Source organism: Abramis brama (genome assembly GCF_963993115.1).
Source record: "Abramis brama genome assembly, chromosome: 8".
In the NCBI taxonomy this organism is placed as follows: domain Eukaryota; kingdom Metazoa; phylum Chordata; class Actinopteri; order Cypriniformes; family Leuciscidae; genus Abramis; species Abramis brama.
Window position 1 is genome coordinate 42,253,440 of NC_139970.1, and position 24,085 is coordinate 42,277,524.

Sequence of the window (24,085 nt, forward strand, 5' to 3'; positions counted from 1 at the left end):
TGATCTCAGGAGACTCGGAGCCCCGGGGAACCGGCATCACGCGGACCCACTCCAAACGTGTTTGATAAAGAGATGCTGAGGCTGACATCCGAAGTGTTCTTTTTTATTTTTAAAGTCTTCATTAAAAAGTTATAAGCCATGAGCCAAACCAATCAGCTATACGAGGAGAATCACAATTACAACTACAAACTTTGATTTGAAGCAAAAAAGAGTTTGAAAATACATAAAGACAAAGGCACAAGACTGTGTACTTATTGAAAACAATCCACTACAAACATACTTCACTCTCTATGCATGTATGGACAGATGGACGGATGGACGGATGGACGGATGGACGGATGGATGGATGGATGGATGGATGGATGGATGGATGGATGGATGGATGGATGGATGCATGCATGCATGTATGGATGGATGGACGCACGGACGGACGGATGGATGGATGGATGCATGCATGTATGGATGGATGGATGCATGTATGGACGGATGGATGCATGTATGGACGGATGCATGTATGTATGGATGGATGGATGGACGGATGGATGTATGTATGTATGTATGTGGATGCATGTATGTATGGATGGATGGACGGATGGATGGATGGATGCATGCATGGATGTATGGATGGATGCATGCATGTATGGATGGATGGACGCACGGACGGACGGATGGATGGATGCATGCATGTATGGATGGATGGATGCATGTATGGACGGATGGATGGATGGATGCATGTATGGACGGATGGATGGATGGATGCATGTATGGACGGATGGATGGATGGATGGATGGATGCATGTATGTATGGATGGATGGACGCACGGACGGACAGATGCATGGATGGATGGATGGATGGAACCTTTATTTATATAGCGCTTTTTACAATACAGATTGTATCAAAGCAGCTGTATGGATGGATGACATGCGTAAAATATGCATACAAATACAAATATTTCGATGAGCATTGAGCATTTCGTAATTCAAAGTTACTTTTGCCACGATTCTCTGATTGGTAGAGATTTCTCTAAAGAATTATGGGTAATGTAGTTTTTCGACCAGGAAGTCCACTGTTAAATTTTATTATAAAAAAAATAAATAAATGTTCAAATAACACAGATTGATGGCTGCATCAAAAGCATATACCATCGATTAACAACCGTATAGCTCACAGAAGCTCTGTCTTTAATGGTTTATAAGTTATCGTTCAAATCAATTCCCCTAGGAAGAATTTAAATGGGATTTATGTTGACTCGATTAAAACACTTTACGGACACAGAAAGAAGCAAGGAATTCCAAGATTGAAAAGAGGAGCAAGAAAAATGCTTCAGCTCAGTTCTGACGACAAAGATCCCAGAGCGACAACAGAGGACAGGAGAAGAGCGACTCCACCAGCTGATGCTCCACAGCAGGAGCTAAAGCCATGAAGATGATGACGCACATTACAGGAGACTGACCCACACACACGCATTATAACGACAGTCACGACACGACTCAAGATTCCTGGCACTTCCAGCTCTTTTCTCTCATCCCCCCCCCCCACGCTTTTAAAGCTCTGACACATAATCAATACTTTACATTGGCACTTCCATTAGCTGCTGCGGACTGAACACACACACACACACACAGCAAAACCAGCAGCAGTCTTGCGTTATACTCCATCTTTACAACCGGCTGAAGAAGCTCTTCTATTAGTCTATATGAGCAGTTTCTCTCTCTCTCTAAACCTCTGGCGACCAGCGTGAGGTTATATAAACATGCTTAGAAACAAACTGAGCTGCTCTCCTCCACTGCATCTGGGTTAGAGACATGATTTCACAATATAACAGAAACATCATAAACAAAAAGACAAATAGAGGACTAGGCTGTATGACAGTCTGTGCGTGCATGTGTGTATATACATTTTTATATATATATATATGTGTGTGTGTGTAGTGTGCATAATTATTTTGTATATATAAATACACACACATGCATGTATATATTTAAGAAAAATTTGCTTAAATATACTGTGTATATATATATATGTTTGTATTATATATAATTTTTTTTTTTTAAATATATACATGCATGTGTGTGTATTTATATATATACAAAAAAAATATGCACAGTAGACACACATATATTATGTGAACACAAACTTTTATTTTGGATGCGATTAATCGCGATTAATCATTTCACAGCCCTTAATCGCATCCAAAATAAAAAAAACAATATTTTTTACCGGCCATTAAACGGTTTTAGCAAAAACAGGCAGTTATGACACCAAAATTTTAGATACCAATGAAAATTCACAGTTCTAAATTCCATTTTCAATACCACAGCGTAAACTACCAGCCTACTAGTATACATTTAAAACATTATTAAAGACAAGTAATAGTCGTTTTCAGGTAGAGACATTGAATAAAGTAATCAAATGTAAAATAACAGTGGATAGTCTTCACTGTATAAATTAAACATGGAATAATCCTTATTAAAGTTACAAAAGATATTCAGCCAAGAGAAGTGAGTGATTTTTTTTTTGTCATTTGTTGTTTGATTAACATTAAAAACACAGACAGCATCAGGAATATTAGGCTGCTGTCACTTTAAGGCTACGTTTACACTAGTGTGTTTCCCCTGATTGGGTCTTCTGGATCATTACACACCCTTCCATGATTCGACAAGCCCCTATCACATGACCGTTACGCTACCAGAACACGACAATAACAGAGCAGCCTCGACGACAGTGTGAACAAACACATGGAGAAGGAACTGCAAGCTTTGCTGAGTTTGTTGTCCTTTTTTAGCAGCCATTGTGCAGTTAAACTCTTCTAGAGCAATCAGCAACTGCTCACACTTGCACGCGCATGCCCAGTGTGCATGAATGGTCATGTGACATGTTTTCGGTTGTGTAGTGTGGACCGAGATCTTTTCTGAGATGCAGTGGAAATGTCAGTATGGACTAGGATCGTTTTCATTTTAAAATGCTGTGTTTAAACGAAAACGCACAAGTGTAAACGTAGCCATTAAGACATAACGGATCTAATGCTAATACACAGGCATTGTCTTTCTCTGTTTACGCTCACTTAAGCCACAAAAGACTATGTTTACTAGGATACTCGCCAAGACGGGCCTTTTTTTTTTAAACATATTTTTGTGTGAATTTGTAATTTAAGCGCAAGACGACGTGAAAAATAACTCAATTCAGTATTTGTGCACGCTATCTGAGACCACTATCTGAGGCCAACTGGTTTCAAACACTCGCCAACACTGATTTTTACTTGCATTTGGTGCTTGACGAGTGTTAAAAATTAGGCCCTGCAATAATATTATATAATATTATATAATATTATATAAAATTGGTTACTTAGAGCTATTATTAGCATTACAAATTAATTCAATTTAAATGAACCATTAAATGTTACTGGTATTGGTACCGACTACAGAAACTTTGGTATCATCATGACAGTCAAAATGAGGAAGAAGTTAAATTATAAAGCGAACTATAGTTGTTTACAGCACTACAGTAACTTAAAGCATTAATGCAGAAGGTGTGTGAATATTTACTATTTTACAACAGTTTCGAACGAGGCTCAGAATCTACAGTCGGAACAATCAGTTTCATTATTTAGCTTTTGTCTGGCATCCATCAAGGTCCAAATAAAGAGAACATTTAATTAATAAGCATTTAAACAGGTATTATCATGCGATTCATATGTAAATCCATTTTAGTTGAAATTGCAAGCAAAAAATGACTTTATTGTGATAAACACACACACACTGTGATCTAAAATTACTCAGTGTAATTAAGATCTCAATCTGGACAAAAGGCAACACAAAAGAAGCGGAAAGAGACGCATTTTTAAAATGTATGACATGCGATTCCCTTGAGAGAAGTCACTAAGTTACATATGCATACGTGCGTGTGAGTGTGTGTGTGTAGCGTGTATCCCTGTTGGCTGCTCCGTCTGTCCTTCAACAGAGGGCGGCGGGAGAAGAATCGCCGCATCAAACACGAGACAAATATAGATCATACGCACACCAACACACACTCACTCAAGTTACTCCTCTGCAACTCTAAACAGCCATCGGAAAGCATGTATACATAAAGAAGACACAAACAGGGACAACAAATACATACACACAGGACGGAGGAAAAGAACAACACTGAAGCGTAACACAAGCATGCAAACGCAGAGCTGCAGTGGATTACTCACAGCTGACGGAGCTGCCATACATGATCCTCCTTCAGCAGAGAAACAGCTGAAACCAGCCCGCCGAGAGAGAGAGAGAGAGAGAGAGAGAGAGAGAGAGAGAGAGAGAGAGAGAGAGAGAGAGCGAGAGAGAGAGAGATGCATCGTCTGAGTGGGCGGCTGCTCACGTCACACTTTTCATGAATGAAGGGGCCGGATGACGCAGGCACGATGCAGAGAGCCTAATCTCTCTCACACACACACACACACACACACAGGCAGAATGCGGAAGCGGAACAGACGAGGCAATGATTTCAAAACACGGGAGACTAATGCATGTGGCGCATTCGCTCTCTGTGGCGCACCATCCTAAATAAAGAGGTCACATCGTGCATTGTTTTAGTAAATAGGACTTTTAGTCCATATCTGTTATCTTTGAGCTCATTATATCTATGCTAGTATATTTATGAAAATTTGCTGATGCACACAGTCTTTTTCTTCTTCTATGAAAACAGACCAAGAACACTGATGACATCAGCTTGCACTCAGAGGCACTTTTACATTTTTATCCAATCAAATGCTCTCTAGGGGAAAAATGTCCCTCTGTCTACATTAACATAACCTACTAGTCATTTAATACAAAAAGCTGCCAACTCTTCATTAAGTCCAGGCCCAACTTCCCATTTCAATAATGAAAAGTGAAAGCAAAAATGAAAAAGCATCAGCAAAAAACACGTTAACAAATATAAATATATACAAATATATAAATATATATAAATATATATGAAGAGTTCAAATGCAAAAGCCTCCAAGTGCCACCTGAAATTTTCTTCTAGAATGATCATTTTTATCAAGCTTGTATATTTAAGTTCAGTAATTTCACTTAAATGACAATTAATAGATATTTATCATTGCCATTAAAGTGAAATAACTGAACATAAACATACAATCTTGATAAAAATGATCATTCTAGAAGAAAATTTCAGATGGCACTTAGAGGCTTTTGCATCTAAAGTCTTCATATATATATATATATATATATATATATATATATATATATATATATATATATATATATATATATATATATATATATATATATATATATATATTTTAATAATATAAATATTTATTATTCACTATAATAAGCATAAACTTGAAAGGTTTATTCAATTAAAGCTTTAATATACTGTAGAAGGCTAATAACAGCTGCTGATAAAACTATTGGCCATATAATACGAAAAAAAGCAACAATCGCCTCCTTTAAGTCAAGTCTCAACGTCCTATTTTATTTTTTATAAAAAAAAATCGATTTAAAAGCACAGATTTAATTCTTTGTAAACAGGCACAGGCCACTTGCAAAACTAAAACGTGAAAACAACATTGTGTTTCTCATATATTCATTGTGGTAAATGTAAATGGGCAACATATATTTTCACTGCGGTAAACATGTCTTTAGCAGAATCATCAGTCATCAATGATGCTCAGAGAGATTTCAATTTAAGACTCAATTTAATCCATGCAATGTAATGCTATGGATCAAAGCATCTGCTAAATGAAAAAATGTAAATGTAAATATCATGCAAAGATGACCAGACAGCTGGTGAATAGCTGGCATTATTCCACTGAAGCCGATTTTTCCTCACATTTGGCACTTGGCGAGTGTTAATTTTGGAACCCAAGTGTGTATGTGTGAACATATGTTTGGCTGGAGAGTGTGTGAGTGTGTGCGTGTGTGTGTGTGTGTTCTCGTTCACCTCTGTACGTATTCAGCATGTGACTAAATGAGTTCTGATGTGGATTTGTGCATTTGCTGCAATTTTAAACCAAACCCACTGCCTATAAACACACATTAAGACTCTTTTAAACAAAATCCAGACAAATAACTCTCCAAACTGACATCAGCATCACCCCGATTCTGTAAAGGGGTGGTTGATTATGATTTCACTTTTTTAACTTTAGTTAGTGTGTAATGTTGCTGTTTGAGCATAAACAACATCTGCAAAGACACCTGTCTATCAGCTAGAATTCTGACCCTCAAAGACCTGTTAGTCTGCCTTTAAAATGTCCACCTCCACTCCATTTATTATCCTAAATTAGATGCACCTGTTTGAGGTCGTTAGCTGCATAAAGACACCTGTCCACCCCATACAATCAGTAAGAATCCAACTACTAACATGGCCAAGACCAAAGAGCTGTCCAAAGACACTAGAGACAAAATTGTACACCTCCACAAGGCTGGAAAGGGCTACGGGGAAATTGCCAAGCAGCTTGGTGAAAAAAGGTCCACTGTTGGAGCAATCATTAGAAAATGGAAGAAGCTAAACATGACTGTCAATCTCCCTCGGACTGGGGCTCCATGCAAGATCTCACCTCGTGGGGTCTCAATGATCCTAAGAAAGGTGAGAAATCAGCCCAGAACTACACGGGAGGAGCTGGTCAATGACCTGAAAAGAGCTGGGACCACCGTTTCCAAGGTTACTGTTGGTAATACACTAAGACGTCATGGTTTGAAATCATGCATGGCACGGAAGGTTCCCCTGCTTAAACCAGCACATGTCAAGGCCCGTCTTAAGTTTGCCAATGACCATTTGGATGATCCAGAGGAGTCATGGGAGAAAGTCATGTGGTCAGATGAGACCAAAATAGAACTTTTTGGTCATAATTCCACTAAACGTGTTTGGAGGAAGAAGAATGATGAGTACCATCCCAAGAACACCATCCCTACTGTGAAGCATGGGGGTGGTAGCATCATGCTTTGGGGGTGTTTTTCTGCACATGGGACAGGGCGACTGCACTGTATTAAGGAGAGGATGACCGGGGCCATGTATTGCGAGATTTTGGGGAACAACCTCCTTCCCTCAGTTAGAGCATTGAAGATGGGTCGAGGCTGGGTCTTCCAACATGACAATGACCCGAAGCACACAGCCAGGATACCCAAGGAGTGGCTCTGTAAGAAGCATATCAAGGTTCTGGCGTGGCCTAGCCAGTCTCCAGACCTAAACCCAATAGAGAATCTTTGGAGGGAGCTCAAACTCCGTGTTTCTCAGCGACAGCCCAGAAACCTGACTGATCTAGAGAAGATCTGTGTGGAGGAGTGGGCCAAAATCCCTCCTGCAGTGTGTGCAAACCTGGTGAAAAACTACAGGAAACGTTTGACCTCTGTAATTGCAAACAAAGGCTACTGTACCAAATATTAACATTGATTTTCTCAGGTGTTCAAATACTTATTTGCAGCTGTATCATACAAATAAATAGTTTAAAAAAATCATACATTGTGATTTCTGGATTATTTTTTTTTTGATTATGTCTCTCACAGTGGACATGCACCTATGATGACAATTTCAGACCCCTCCATGATTTCTAAGTGGGAGAACTTGCAAAATAGCAGGGTGTTCAAATACTTATTTTCCTCACTGTACATGGGACGGGTAGGTCCACGGAGGCTTCCATGTAGTTCCGCCATCTTGAAAAACTATAATATCAGAGAGGGACAAAAAGTACTAGGCCAACGCGTTTCCACAGCGCGTTTTCGTTCAGAGCCAGCGTCACGTGACTGAAGCCAGCAGAAGCGGAGGAGCAGAGCAGAGAGAGGCGCTTGTCACGGGCAAGTTTAAAAGGCTGCACTGCACGGTTATTTATACACCGTTCATTCATACAAATGCTGAGTCACAGGATAAGGAGTCCTCGTCGTCGAAAAAGTCCAAAATAGACCGTAAAAGGAAACGTGACCGGAGATTACAAAAACAAGGGTTAATGTCGGGATAGCTAATGCAGGAGAAAGCTTTCAAAAGAGACGCTGAAGTTGCCTGCTTTCTTCTCGACAGGCAAGTCAACGTTACGGTCTTAATTACAAGCTTTTTTTTTTCATTGCTTGGTTGTGTACTTTATTATATAGACAGTAGAACATTTATAGTTAAAAGTTAAACAGGCTCTTTGATGAATAGCAGCTATTGAGTAAAGTAACGTTAGAGAAGGCTCTGACTGTAGCATTCTTTTTTTCCCGTTGTTTCAAGTTTCAGTTTGTTTTAAATAACAAACCAGTTCACCCGAAGAAAAACTCGAAGTGCTATTATAAGACATCCTGTCATAGCTTTTTGGTACATAACGGCTACCGTAGATGCAACGCGCATTTGAAAAAGTGAGGCGCTGGAGAGCATTATTCGTTTGAATGCAAAATACAATTTCACCACTAGATGGGAGAAATTCCTACACACAGTCCCTTTAAAGACTACAACAAACGGCTGGTAGAGACTACACGACATTCCTCCCGGGTTAGTGACATCACCAACCCTAAAATTTACATAAACCCCGCCCCCTGAACACAATTTATAGATTATCAAGACAGAATATGCTAATCAATGACTAGAAGATAACTACACATCAGCTTCATAAATTCATCAACTAACCATTCAGAAATGTCCTGTTGCTTCTACATGTTGTCACTTCTTCTTGAGTCTCTCCATCATTGTCTGACTCCGGTTTGAACACAAGAGGCTGAAAGTTTTAGAAATTTTCAGTGCATGTGTGTGTGAGTGCAAGCTGTTGAAGCTCCGCCCCCTGTGCCGGGAGCAGCAGCTCATTTGCATTTAAAGGAACAGACAAAACGGTGTGTTTTTGCTCATCCTCAAAAAGTGACAACTTTAACATGCTATATAAAAATATCTGTGGGGTATTTTGAGCTAAAACTTCACACACACACTCTGGGGACATCAGAGACTTATTTTACATGTGAAAGGGCATTATACCAGCCCTTTAAGGAACCAGCAGACAAACGCTCTCACTGAAGTTGTATAAAGCGCATATTTGGCCTAATTCCACAGATGGTAATTCATGTCGGCTCAGTGAATATCATGACGGCACACGAGGAGAGTTCAGCCTTTTCCCAACACGTCCTCCAGAACACTGCTGGGAGACAAACGTGAAGGGGAATTATTCTTTGCTATGTTTCACCCGCTTCACCTCGAAACAGAAGGAGCCTCTGCTTGCGCTCGAAAAAGAGCGCATCACGCAGCCCACACACACCAGCGGTGGAAGTTAACGGGGGCTTGGCACAAAAATGCCACCAAAATTAATAATAATGCTTCCAAAAACCAAGATATGGTGCAAAAAATGTCTTGTTTTTAATATTTATATGCAATATCACACAAGCAAAAGTGCTGTATTCCCGAATATCAGCACGTTTGCAAATGTGATGTTGATATTATACAACAATTCAATAAACAATAAGGGTTACACTTTATTTTACGGTGTCATTGTTACAGTGTAATTATATATTTAAGTACTGAGTAATATTAATTAAGTGCATGTATTTACTATAGGGTTAGGGTAGGATTAGGGTTTGGTTGAGGGTTAGTTGCATGTAATTATGCATAATTAACTGTTAATACTATGGTAAGTACATGTAACATATGTAACAAGGACACTGTAAAATAAAGTGTTACCACAATAAGTTAATAGGGCTATTACACAATATTGTCTGTTTCTTATGGAAGCTTGTTTCCACCACAAAATAAAAAGCAAAATGGTGATATCTCGCAATTCTGTCGCAATTTTTTATCTCAAAATTGCTTGATATAAACTCACAATTACAAGTTATAAAGTCATAATTGCGAGATATAAACTCGCAATTGAGAATTTTAAAAAATAAATATTTTTAGAGTTTACATCACGCAATTATCTTTTAAATAGTGTTATTCCATAACAGAAACAAGCTTCCCTAGTTTTTCCTCTATTTTGCCAATGGCACATCTCTGAGCAACACGGCTTCAGTTTTGTTACTGAATAAATCGCCGTTTTTGAACGAATCGTTCTAATGAATCTATGACTCACTTCTGTTTTGACCCTGGATGAATCAGCTGTTTTGAACAAATCGTTTGACTGAATGAATAATTCGTTAAGACACTCATTTGGGCGCTTTTAGTATTTCATTTTAGCTGAGGGACGAAGATTGAATTCTGTTTTTGTTTTCGGTCATGATTGTAACAAAGTTCTGGTTAACGAGATCGAATGCGTTTATGAATAGACTATTAAGAGTGAACAGTATTTGCAGTCGCATTGCATACAATGTTTTTGTCCATCTTGTTTTCCTTTGCAATCCAGAAGAGCCACGAGCTTCGGTGTAAAGTTACGCCTGTCGCTGCAGGCATCATGCAGATTGTCCTGTAATCACTGGCTGTTCTACGAAAGGTCAGCAGAACGCCTTGTCAAGAAATCCAGAGCCAGACCGACACACTAAAATTGATTTAAGTGCAACATTTCATTAATGCAACAGCGTTCATCCATTTATGTAATTTACTTTAGCACAGGGGTCACCAAACTTTTCCATTCCAGGACTCACCTAAACAAGTTCCCACAAATATCTGAGATTACAAAACATTGGCATTACTGTAATCTTAATCATGAATTTGATATGACAGAATTATCATTTTATTTTATAGTACAAATTCATTTTCTTCATTTCATTTCTTAATTTAGAGACATTAGGGTTGATGAAGTATGTCCATAAAAACTTGAAACATGCTCATTCTGGTCCAGATATGAACTATGACCTGCGCTGCGAGTGTTGTGAAAACTAAAAAAATAATACAATAAGACTCAAATTTCCTCTCGCTCTTGTTATATGTAGTAAAAGAGTTTGGTAGGTAAAACTAAATACCATTCCGGTCCACGATAATGCAAGTGCTCTCTAAACTGAAATACTTGATCACAACACAGAAGTAACGTAACACAAACTTCGACCTCAGCCTGTGTTACAGCAAAGCATGCTGGGTACACAAATTCCCAGCATGCCGTGCAAAGATAAAAGCAGCATGTAGAGCCACATTAGACAGCATACACACTGAAAAAAGTGATTTTTGCTGCTTGTTCAATTTAGTTCATTAAATTAGCGAATGCTATTCTTGAATATCTTGATTTCACTGTATGCAATCAGATTTGTCTTCACTGGATGCACAGAAAACCATTCCAGACCAACACGGTTAAACTGATGCAAACACATTTTACTAACATCGTCCATGTCATTTGGTAATCTTAAAAAATAAATACAATAAAAAACAACATATGGTAAAATAATATAGTAATAGTATAGAATTGTTAAAGTAACTGCACTAAAGCATCAGAGACATACTCAGCTCAGCTTTTTTGCATCATTTTCTATCTAGTATATAAACTGAATAGAAAAGATGTAAAGACAAATTATTTTTTCTTAAAAATGTTTTCAATTGAAGTTTATTCGGCATCCTAATTTTTTTGCGTGTATAACATATGCTGCACATTATTAACAATAAAAGGTCCCGGTTTTTACCTCCAGAGAAGTTGAGGCTCATTTCCTGAGGTGTTTCTGATGCCGAGCGCAGTGTATCTCCTCTTCGCACCTGTGAATAATAAATACACACGGGTCAAGAGTTTAGAGGTCACGGGGTCAGTAATCAGACTCTTTGATCGCACTTTCCGAAGGAAAAATCAAAAGCTGAGCCAGAGTGTGTGTGCATGAGAAGTGTTGACCTGAACGTCTGCTGGGGAATCCCAGACTGAAATGACATGGGTTAATGTTTAACAGGGAACGCTGAAATATCACGAGAGCCATCGAAAACAAGAAAGTAAAAGCCTGAGACGAGAAACGCACTTCCTAAACACAAGCATTTGTATGCAGACAGAATCTCTCCAGCGAAGTCAATTATTTAGAGGATAACGTGTGAAAATATCCTCCGTTACCGTGATCGCATTTAAAAATTCAGCAGTTTTACAGCTCAAAATCACTCTTCCAAAACAAGGACAACATGCACTGCATCAAGTTTGGGAAATGTTTTGTTCAGCTCATTATGATCAGGGTTTAGACAAGCTTACATCTTTTGACCCATATCCGATATCTGCATTTACAGTGTAAACTTGGCGAATCAACCCAAGGTAGATGTGCTGGCCTGGAAAAGCTCAGGCTGAAAAGGAAATAAAACTGGTGTGATTTGCAATGATAAATACAAATTTTGCTTTTCACACCAGCTTTAAAGGTCAGCAAAACATTGGGTTGAGTTTTTGTCCTCCACTGGACCACTGGAAGAGTCATGTGATCGCGGTTGTCCACCTGATTTCACGCTATTCGCCACCGTCGCTTTTTCAAAGACATACGACTCGCATCGACGGGAATATCCTATCTGTCCGCTTGCATGGCAGACGCAAATGCAATTTGCAATTCCTGCTTCCCTGGGTCATATCCGTGAAAAAAAAGAAAGAAAAAGAATTGGGTCACTTGATCCAGCCAAAGAGATGGAAAATGTTTCCTGATGTCATTCCCCATTAAAGATTAAAGACAGAAGAGATTTATTAAATGTTACAAAACTGTGCTGTAATGTTTTCAATAATTAAGTCTTAATTTTTTTTTTTTAAATAAAATAAAATAAATTAATAAAACAAAAGAAAAGAAATATTTAGAATTTATCTGTTCTGATTTTGTCATCAATATAACATTAAGCAACACTGCAATTTTAGTATGTGTATTAGTTAATTTTTGTATAACAATTTTATACATACATACACATATATACACACACACATATACACACACACATATACACACACACATATACACACACATACACATACATATACATATACACACATATATATATATATATATATATATATATATATATATATATATATATATATATATATATATATATATATATATATATATGTGAGCTGGAATGTTTTTCATCTTATTAGATGGTTTTGTTTGTTGCTGTCATTTGCAAAACATGTTATTGCATAGACAATTGGCAGTTTGTTTATTTAGTATTAAAGAAAAATGAATAAAAATATTGTAATTTTATATCATGGTGATTTATATCATAGCGAGATCTGCTCTTGACGTTTTGAATTGTGAGGTTCAGGTGGCACACGGACGGAAATAAAGGAGGAGTATTTTGTGGGAGTCAGGACACTAAAGGGATCAACTAATGAACAGCTGCTCGTGTCTGGATCATTAAATGTCAAACCTCTGGGGTGTGTGTGTGTGTGTGTGTTTGTCTGCTCATGAAAGGGGGGATGTGGCGTGTCAAACGAGTCCCACCTCCTCAAACACACCCTGCAGGCACCAGGACAAAGACCCGCCGCTTTACACCCCATTCTGCCCAATTACAGCGTCACAGAACATGAAAGAGACACACTTCACGCACGACTGACGCCAGTCTCAGATATTATCTCTGGAATTGTAAATGAAGATTAAAAACATTTTGTTAAATGAGGTTCACATCTGCCCTAAAGTGTGACTCTAATGAAGAAACGTCTCGTACGTCACCCCAAAATCTGAAGACGGAAATGAGAAATTGTATTTGGTCTAAAAGAAAATACAGCGTAATTCTAGGATAATTATGATTTTGAGAATGCCACTTTTTTTTTTTTTTGCATAACAGTAACAAGAATTAAGGAGTAAATGTGCACAAAAATAATATTTCAATGCAAACAAAATGGTCTTAAAATAATTACTTTAACATTAAACACAAACAATAAAACATTTTTTATTAACAAAAAGCACCGCGTTCACTTTATGATGTTCAACCTATCGTGCATGTCTCTCTATAGTTGCGTCCATTAGATGACGAGTCAGTGACGCAACTCTCCATCCATTCATGCTTTAATATTTCGCTGCAAATTAGAACAATTAGCAACATTATATATATAATATTCTTTCTCAGCTCTAAAACTCAAACCATTTTCCAATGCCACTCCCCAGTATATATGCATGTATATATACAACCAATTAAGTAACTAAATGAATATCATACACGTGCTACTAGTCAACTAATGGCAATAAATGAATGACTACTAATCTAATAGCCATAGTAAAAAATATTGCTCAGTTTTTCCCCAAAACAACAAATGCAACACATTCTGACACACACACACACACACACACAAAAAAACAGTTTCACATCCCTGTCATTTACATTTTGGCGGGTCCTGTTTATAAATTAATCATGAACCTTATGTTAATTACTTCTTAAATGCATGCATAACTACTTCTGAGGATGTGCTAATGATGCTGGAGCAACTTAATTATGATTTTTCTAATAAGTTTACCATAATTTAACAGTCCTCGCTTCATTAGTTTCCCCTCTGACACCAAAACAACTGAAAATGCTGACAGCAAACCGGCGAAGCAAAGACATCTTACGGTGGATTCAGATTCTGAGCGCTTTAGTGCAATTTTTATTATTATGGTAGTTTCACTGAACACTGTTGGATTGGACATGGATATATATCAGACTCAGACTTACATTACAAGATGAGCACATGGAAGAATAATAAATATAATGATCTATTCTAAAATGACCATTTTTAGTTGTTAAATTTGCAGTCTCTTAACAACAAAACCAACGTTCTACCAATTACAGTATGCAGCAATAAATGAATAAATACAAATAAAATACAATAAAAAATTACAAAATAAATAAATAAAATAACTGGCTGATAAATATTTGTGGTGTGTGCCAAAATATGTTGACAATAGTATTTGATGATAGATGGCTAATACAAGTATAGTCGTATTTGCTTGTAAGGCTACTCTATAAAGCTGATAATCTGTTTAAAAGATGGAGCGGATAAATAATTATATGAAAATAAACAAGGATATATGTGAACTCTACAGTCCATCATGTTAAAAGCGGGTCGTGAGTGATGTTGAACTTTGACTAAACACACTGACATACAGGAGAGTCATGTTTGCTTAGCAAGCTCGTCCTGTTAAACACATCCGAGCACATTCCAAAGTCCATGCAATCAAATTGCATATTGTATTTTTAAACAGTTTGAATATTTTGGAAGTGGAATATGAAAGGTGAATATGGATAATTGAATTTTTACTAATGAAAATGTGTTTGAAATATTCACAGCTTAAATGTTGAATTTCAGCCCATAAAAATGCAAGCCCTAAAAATACAATGCATTAAAATGCATGGATAATGCAATGCCTATTTTTTTTATTTTTTTTTTTAAGTAGTGCAATTCAACTGGCTTTTTTGTTTCAAAAACATTTGGCATTATTTTACTTCCATACCCAAACACCTGAAGTTAAAACACAACACTGGCCTTTATCTGTGTAGGTTTGGTCAAATGTTGGCGATATCCACTTACACTTTCCAAATCAAGCCGTTTGATCAGGACAAATAAAGTGAGGTGTAGACTCAAGGTCAAGACCTAGACCTAAACGAAACCTAAACTGTGTCTGAGTTAACTTTAGTAGACACATTTGGCCTTATTCGCATGCATACTAATGCAGATGTCCTTTGTTGAGAAGAGATGAAGGGCTGAAATCCATCTTGAGGCTCTTCGGCCCAACAGGGCTGGGCTGTAAAGCATCCAGCGATGACTCGGCTCCGTTACACTCGCTCATTAATAATTCACACCGGTCGGAACACACACACTGACAGCTCTTGTGTCCCGAACATGAATAAGAGAAGTGCAGAACTCTGAAGACGGGAATGAGTTCACACGCGTTCCAGTAAACCAATGGCTCGATCACACGATCCGTAAAAACACCAATCACTGCTGAAATATTAATAAATGGTTTTATTATATGATATCTGGCTGCTGAAAAACTCAGCTTTGCCATCATGGGAATATGTTACGTTGAAATATATTTAAATGGAAAACATTTTAAATTGTAATGTTTCACAGGTTTACTGTTTTGCTGTATTTTTGATCAAATAAACGCAGCCTCGATGAGCAGAAGAGACTTCTGAAAAAAACATTTTTAAAAATCCTTTATTATTCCACACTTTTGACCGGTAGTCTGTGCATGTTTAAATATACACATTATATATGCTGATGCACACACACACATCCGTCCGTCCATCCATCCATCCCTGCATCCAAGTATCCGTATATACATCCATCCATCCATCCATCCATTCATTCATCCATCAATCCATTTATTCATCCATCCATCCATCCATCCATCCATCCATTTATTCATCCATCCATCCATTCACCCATTTATTCATCCATCCATCCATCCATTTATTCATCCATTCACCCATTTATTTATCCATCCATTTATTCATCCATTTATTCATCCATCCATCCATCCTTTTATCCATCCATCCATCCATTTATTCATCCATCCATTCATCCATCCATTTATTCATCCATCCATCCATCCATCCTTTTATCCATCCATCCATCCTTTTATCCATCCATCCATCCTTTTATCCATCCATCTATTCATCCATCCATCCATTTATTTATCCATCCATTTATTCATCCATTTATTCATCCATCCATCCATCCATCCATTTATTCATCCATCCATCCATCCTTTTATCCATCCATCCATTTATTCATCCATCCATCCATCCATCTATTCATCCATCCATCCATCCATCCATCCATCCACCCATTTATTCATCCATTCACCCATCCATCCATCCATCCATCCATCTATTCATCCATCCATCCATTTATTCATCCATCCATCCATTTATTTATCCATCCATCCATTTATTCACCCATCCATCCTTTTATCCATCCACAATCACAGTCACAGTCACACAGGTCATTGAAAAACCCACATCGCTCAACCACAAATAAATGATACAAAAGACATTTCACAAACAAATGGTTTGGAAGAAGAATATGTCGAGTCTGTAATGGTCACACCCCTGATGTTGTCCTGTCCGAGAGGTTAATGCACGGTTTAAAGTCAACGGCGCAAGGGCCAAAACAGACAAACCCTCAATCACACACACCCTCACATGCACACGCCGTGCATTAAAGATCAGATGATAGCGCCACACGCTCTTCAGGGGTTCAGGGTGTGTATCGCGCTCTCCTCAGACATGCATGAGTCCGTGTAGCATGTTCACTCAGGCCTGCCAGATGCTGACAGACACACGGTGTCTGAGATTACAGCGCTCGCTGATCGCCTCGTCAGGTCTGGACACAGGTGAGTTATGTAACAGTGACTCTGCTATCTACCGGCAGCTCAATGTGGAGTCACACAAAACCTTCAAAAGCCAATAAAGAAGAATACTGATCATTCTGAGCATCAGGAGATCAAAAAGCAAAATCAAGTCTTGTTTTTTTTTATGGAATATTAGTTTGTAAACTTGTTTTCCGCCTAAATAAAGGCTCTACTGCAGTTTCCGTCAAAATAAAAGCTCACAGGTTTATCTCTTGCATGTATAGAAATTTAGGACAAAACTAATTATGAAAGTTCTATGGATTTATTTTACAATATATGGCTATTACAGTCATAGGAATAATATTATAACACTATTATTATTAGTAGTATGTGGTGTAATGTAGACCGAGACACTGTATCACAACTAAAAAGAGGTTCGAGTCCCCTTTAAAGTTCAGGTACAAGTCAACACACTGACTTTTTCTTTGTTCGATATGAACACTGAATAAGGATGGGAGATTTTGAACTGTGTGTCAAAGTGCACCAGATTAATGAATTTAACTTTCAAATTTTCTTAGGTTTGACAAAAATTCAACCAAATAGTTACTGTAGTCGAATAGATTCAAATGGTTAATGTAAGAAGTCAAATACTATACAAATAAATAATAAAAGTAAAATACTCTACAATAAATAGTCATTTTTCCACAATGTTTGTCACTAGATGAAAAATCATATTCAAATTAGGGATGCACCGATCCGATACTCAGTATCGGTATCGGCTCCGATACTGCCATTTTTGGCGGATCGGGTATCGGTCAGACAAGGCCGATCCAAATCCGATATTGTGCGTATACTATTCAGTGTTATTGTTAAGCCCCACAAAAGGCACACAAACATTATAAAGCACCATAAGTTTTCGTGCACAATATTATAAGTGTTCTGAAGCCATTATATAGTATTATGTGAGATATAAATTAATATTTAAGTCGTTACATTCAATTTCACGTTAACGTTTCCCTCAGCTGCGGCTGTCAATCATTCTCCATTCAGCATTCAAACAGCGCGTCGCGTTCGGTTACAACAGTTAACACGATAAAACTCTCTCCAAGATGATTCAATGTTACTGTTATTATACTTGATCTCTAGATAAAGGCCTATGGTTTCGCATAAAACAACTTTATCTTGCTGGACTTTATTGCTGTACCTTAATCATGATACTTTCTACGGGTGTCTGTTAGATCACAACACTGGAGTTAAGTCAGGTACTATTTGTTCTTCACGCGCACAGTTACTGAAATTTAAAACTGTTAAAAGAAAATGCTGAATAGACTATTGCATAGATAGATACTGTATAATACACTACGCATCAATATGTATTTTCTTTGTGCTTTAAACTTTTCAATGCGGACTCGACGCGCTGCGCGCTGTGACTCGTGTTGCTTCAAGCGCATCATTCTGCGCTCGGGATGCGCATAAGCAGGGTTGCCAGGTGCCAGCAAGGTTTTCCAGCCCAAAACCTCGTCAAAAAATGCGAGAATGCACAAAAAACCGCTCAATTTTTTTTGTGGCTTGTTTTTCGTTTAAACACATTGAAATCACTAACAAGCTTTAAAATTACCCATTTTTCGACTTAGCCTATCCGATTTTAGAAACAATATTCAATCAAATGAACGCAAAAGTAGGCTGTACCTCAGTCAGACTATTCTATTATGTTACGGAAAATAATGCGATCAACTTAGGCTATCAATGAGTCTGTTTATTGTCAATAAAAGTCGCTTGGAAGCATTCAGTAACATAAAAACATTGAGTGGATATGGACATAAAAAATAACCCACTTTAACATTTCAATTATTTCAAATGGCAACATGAAACATGCATATAAGGGCTGGGAGAAAAAAATCGATTCACCTAACGTTAGGTAGGCTATATCGCAAAATTCTTTTAACGATTTTAAAATCTTTTTTTCTTTTTTTATTACAGAATATTACAGATATTAATTCAAATTAAATTGCTTTATTTTTGCCCTTGCTTATAGATGAGGTTGACAGAAGTTAACCACTTTCGTTTCAAAAACGTTCAGGATGAAATGTGTCGTTATAGAGCTGCACGATTCATCTTTAAAAGACTGTGATCTCGATTCAAACACCCACGCGATCTTATTCCATTTCGTCTGTCTATTAAACCTTTGACAAAATCATATCGCAACATTCAAATCTGTGTTGGCGCTGCCGCTGACCCAGAGAGAGTTGTCATGAAACCGCAATGTCAGTCAGCTAGCTAAGTAACTTTGAAAACCCCGCGGCGCGATCTAGTGTGTTGTTGTTTGAGGGGCTGGCGCGTGCATCACTGAAGGTAGTGGGAAGGAGTGTCTGTTGTTAGGTTAGGGGGCACGTAGTGTGGGTGTGTGTGTGTGAGTGAGTGAGTGAGTGAGTGAGTTAGACTGCTGCCTGCTGAACACTGGGTCGCAGGAAGGAGGATCTGAAGTGCCGGTGTTTCGGAAATAAAAACCCGCCGAACTGATCCGAAACCAGCCCAATTTTTATCCACCCGCCCAAACCCATTTTTGCCCGCAAAATAGATTGCAAAACCGCCCAATCTGGCAACCCTGCGCATAAGCGCTTTGTGCCGCACTGTATTGGAGCCTTTCATATCATAATACAGTGACCCAATGAAAGATTATTAATAGCCGTTCTTGTTCTGTCCTATCTATCATATGTTGCTACCTCATTAAACAGCTGCGCTATACATTTAAAAAATGTCTCAAATTTATAGTAGCCTATAAAAATAATTGATATTTTTGTTATCTTGTTTTTCATGAATGTATTTTACAACAATACAAATACAATACAAAGTTATAGAAATTCTACTTGATTAAAAAAAAAAAAAAACCTGCGCTGGTATCGGTCGATACTCAGAATTTTTGGGATCGGATCGGATCGATTCTGAAAAATGGTATCGGTGCATCCCTAATTCAAATGCCCCAATATTCATAAACAGCTATATTTATTACAGATGGATATTTATACTAAACATTTATCAAACATGGCAAGCAGTGACTTCTGCGAATATTTTCTTTTGACGACAACTTTAAGTGATAAACAAATCATTGAATCACGAGTTACGAATCAAGACTGACAACTTGAACTAAATCACAAAAATAAATTCAACAGTCTATAACAGTCTGACCTGAAAACATGCAATGTGCTCATAATGACATAAAATTGAAGAGACAAAATACAAAGTGCAGATTGTCAAGATATTTAAATATATTGCACAATTTTACCGAATCACAATACTCCAAAAAAGATAAAGGAATTCCAGAAGCTGCAGAGTAAACATGCATGAAACAGAGGCCTGGCCGTCATCCAGTCACCTCAGTACAAGAACAAAGATTTAACAGCAGAGAAAACAAGGGGAAGACCAGAGAACAGAGAGGATGATGGGATGAATACTAATGCAGAGAGAAACAGAACCTGAGCGTTATATATGACTATACTCCACCGTTTAAAACATATTAATACATGCATAATTCATACTTTTATTCAGTATGGATGACACATGCAATTGACTGTAAAGACATTTATAATGTTACAAATTATTTCAGATTTCTAATGAATGCTGCTCTTTGGAAGTTTTCATTCATCAGAGAATCCTGAAAATAAAATGTATCACTGTTTCCACAAAAATGTTAAGCAGCATAACGGTTTTCAACGCTGATAATATCCAGAAATGCTTCTATTAGAATGATTTCTGAAGGATCATGTGACACTGAAGACTGGAGTAATGATGCTGAAAATTCAGCTTTGATCACAGGAATAAATTACACTTTACTATATATTCACATAGAAAACAGCTATTAAAAATGTTAATAATATTTCACTATTTTTAATAGTTTCTATTTTTATCTTTTTAAATCAATGCAGGCTTGGTGAGCAGAAGAGACTTATTATTTCAAAAACATTTAAAAAAAAATCGTACTGACTGAAAAAACTGCATAGATATCACTGGCCAGGACTGTATAATATTGACATAATATTATCGGCTCAATAATATTATTGCAAGTAATGAAGAAACATGGAGTAATGTGAAAAAGGGCTTGTTATTGAGGTTTTGTTAGATGCAAAGCAAATCAGAACTATTTTATTTAAAAAATTAGCTTTTTGTCATTTTGTTTTTTTAAAAATGTGAAGCCGGTGGTTTGAATCCATCAAGATCAATTTTTTTTTTTTTTATAATTTTCATGCAGAAAAAATATCCAATTTTCTTCTGTGATATCATTTATAAAAATCAATATATTAATAAAAATAATAATATATATTTTTTTAATGACGTTTATTCAGTATCAACTTTTTAACGGCTACTCTACATCAAATATACTTGTAAATAGTGATTATCAGATATATATTGGCTATATTGGAGAAAAGAGAAGGAAAAGAGGAGGAAAGAGGAGGAAAGAGGAGTGTGCACTATGATTTTTATTTCTCCACTCGTGTGTATTAATGCGCTCCCCATGAGACGCTGCAGGCGCTCGTAATTATAGTAGCACACAAATCTGGGAGTACACACACACACTTGAATGTATGATACACTAGCAAAGCAAAATAAGTCTTATCCTTCAGAAGAAGAGCACAGTCATAATGGCTGTTTGCTTAGTGCACTTCTCTGGTTTAAAGACACGATACAACCACAACAAGATGAAATGCATTTAAGTGCCATCACTGTTGGATTGTGGGATTTACAAACGCACTAGACTCCTCCCAAACTCAACCCTACATTTAAAGATGGGTGACATTTTCATTTCTCTTTTCTTAAACAGTTTACCCATATGTGACCCTGGACCACAAAAGCAGTCTCGAGTCGCACGGGTATATCTGTGGCAATATTTGCCAATATGGGTCAAAATTATCGATTTATCTTTTATGCCAAAAATCATTAGGATATTAAGTAAAGATCATGTTCCATGAAGATATTTAGTAAATTTCCTACCATAAAATATATAAAACATTTATTTTTGTGAGTGAATGCAGCACAATCGTGAACATAAATGAACAACTTTAAAGGAGATTTTCTCAATGTTTCAATTTTTTTGCTCCCTCAGATTCCAGATTTACAATAGTTGTATCTCGACCAAATATTGTCCTATCCTAACAAACCATACGTCAATGGAAAGCTTACTTATTCAGCTTTTAGATGATGTATAACTCTCAATTTCAAAAAATGTACCCATGTGACTGGTTTTGTGGTCCAGGGTCACATATATGAAAATGAGATTGACAGCTAGGATGGATGGATCACAATGGACCAATACTAAGGTTTACTAGTTTACCTAAATGTTATCAAATATGCAGTCTTGATATTTTTAGGTAAAACCCCCTTTAGGAAATGTATTTGTTGTGAACTGTGATTCATAATGTTTAACACAAGTTGTGTAAGTAAAACGCATTAAAAATCTAGTAATAAACAGCCATATTTGATTGCAAATACCTTAAAAAAAAAAAACTAATATATGACAAATGCCATGTGCATCTTCTGAGAACATTTCCTGAGTAATGAGGAGCAAACGGGACTTTGAATCAGAGTTTTGAATCAATTCCCTGAAATTGATAGTCAGAGATGAATTGAGCTTATCCAACTGCTGTTTTTACTAGTTTTCTGAGCGAGATTTACCTATAGAAAGAATGAACAAATAAATAAAAATAAATAATAATTAATAAAATATATATTTTTTTATTAATAAATCTAATTTCTAATCTAATTTATTTAAATAACACAAAACTCAATGTAATTCAATATAAAATTAAATAAAAATAACTGTTTTTTTAATATATATATAAATAATTTAACTATATTGACCAGCCATCCATATAGGCTGGCTTTTAAAGGGTTAGTTCACCCAAAAATTAAAATTCTGTCATTAATTAGGCTTACCCTCATGTCGTTCCAAACCTGTGAGACTTTCGTTCATCTTTGGAACACAAATGAAGATATTTTTGATGAAATCTTTGGTTTGGAACGACATGAGTGTGAGTAAGTGATGACAGAATATTAATTTTTGGGTAACCTAACACTTGAATGTGTTCGTCCGGTCTCTCAGAGCTGGAACTGAACCACTCATGGATCTGCTTGCTGCATAATTCAAGACGATCTGTCCTTGAAGGGCAGCCAGTGAAGTGTGTGCTGTTAGCGTTTGAGTTCACTGCTCAAGCCCTGCAGAGAGAAGAGATCGCTTCATTACTGAAATGTCACTCCGCAGGAGAAAACACACGCTGAGCTGAGGGGGATGAGAGGAAACACACGAGGTCAGAGCGAGCGATGGTCCTGAGGTGGACCAGCCTTCTCTGAAACTGATGGATTTAGTCTAATGCACAAACACCCCGTGAACTGGCAGTGAGCGCCATTGGTTTTCCTTTTTTTGGGAGACATTTGTGAGAAACACACCAAAAAGCTTGTCCAATAACCTTTAGATTACATCACAACCAGGAAGGGATACTATTCCAAACAAAATTTTGCAGGACAGGATGATTTCATCAATAATTTTTATTTTTTCTAACTTTAGTTAGTGTGTAATGTTGCTGTTTGAGCATGAACAACATCTGCAAAGTTACAACGCTCAAAGTTCAAAGCAAAGGGAGATATTTGCTTTTAAAGAAATCACTTTTTAAGGACTACAACCAGGGTGCGAACTACGGGGGAGCTAGGGGGAGCTCGGCTCCCCTTAATAAGACATGGGCTCCCCTGAAAAGGTGATTTGTGAAATTTTGGGGGGTCTCAAAAAATATTGACAATGTGTTATTTTGACGTGCAATTTCAGTTTTGTGTAATGTGATCATCGTGGATTATTATGTGTAAAATAGCAAAAATATCATTCATTCATGCAGGACGGCGATTTAAACCTACCGGTAATTCACTTCAATAAAGATAACTATGCATGCTATTCTTATCATGAGCATCAAGGTGTGGTGGCGCTGCGGTGCAAATTCCACTCATGTTAACTCACAGATTCGTCGGAAAA

At 37.1% G+C, this 24,085-nt stretch overlaps 1 protein-coding gene across 6 annotated transcripts in view; it reads right to left on the reverse strand.

Moving 5' to 3' along the window:
• The window catches only part of map3k13 (mitogen-activated protein kinase kinase kinase 13), a 62,544-nt gene that overhangs the window by 30,453 nt on the left and 8,006 nt on the right, over positions 1 to 24,085 (reverse strand). For 2 of the 6 annotated variants that reach the window (XM_084122398.1, XM_084122396.1), the window contains exon 2: positions 11,479 to 11,548. The exons of 2 other annotated variants lie outside the window; for them this stretch is intronic. The gene's annotated coding sequence lies outside the window, so the exon portion shown is untranslated. Of the gene's footprint in view, positions 1 to 4,196; positions 4,379 to 11,478; positions 11,549 to 24,085 lie in introns of those variants that run through there. 2 more of the 6 variants (XM_084122399.1, XM_084122397.1) reach the window with 2 other exon arrangements.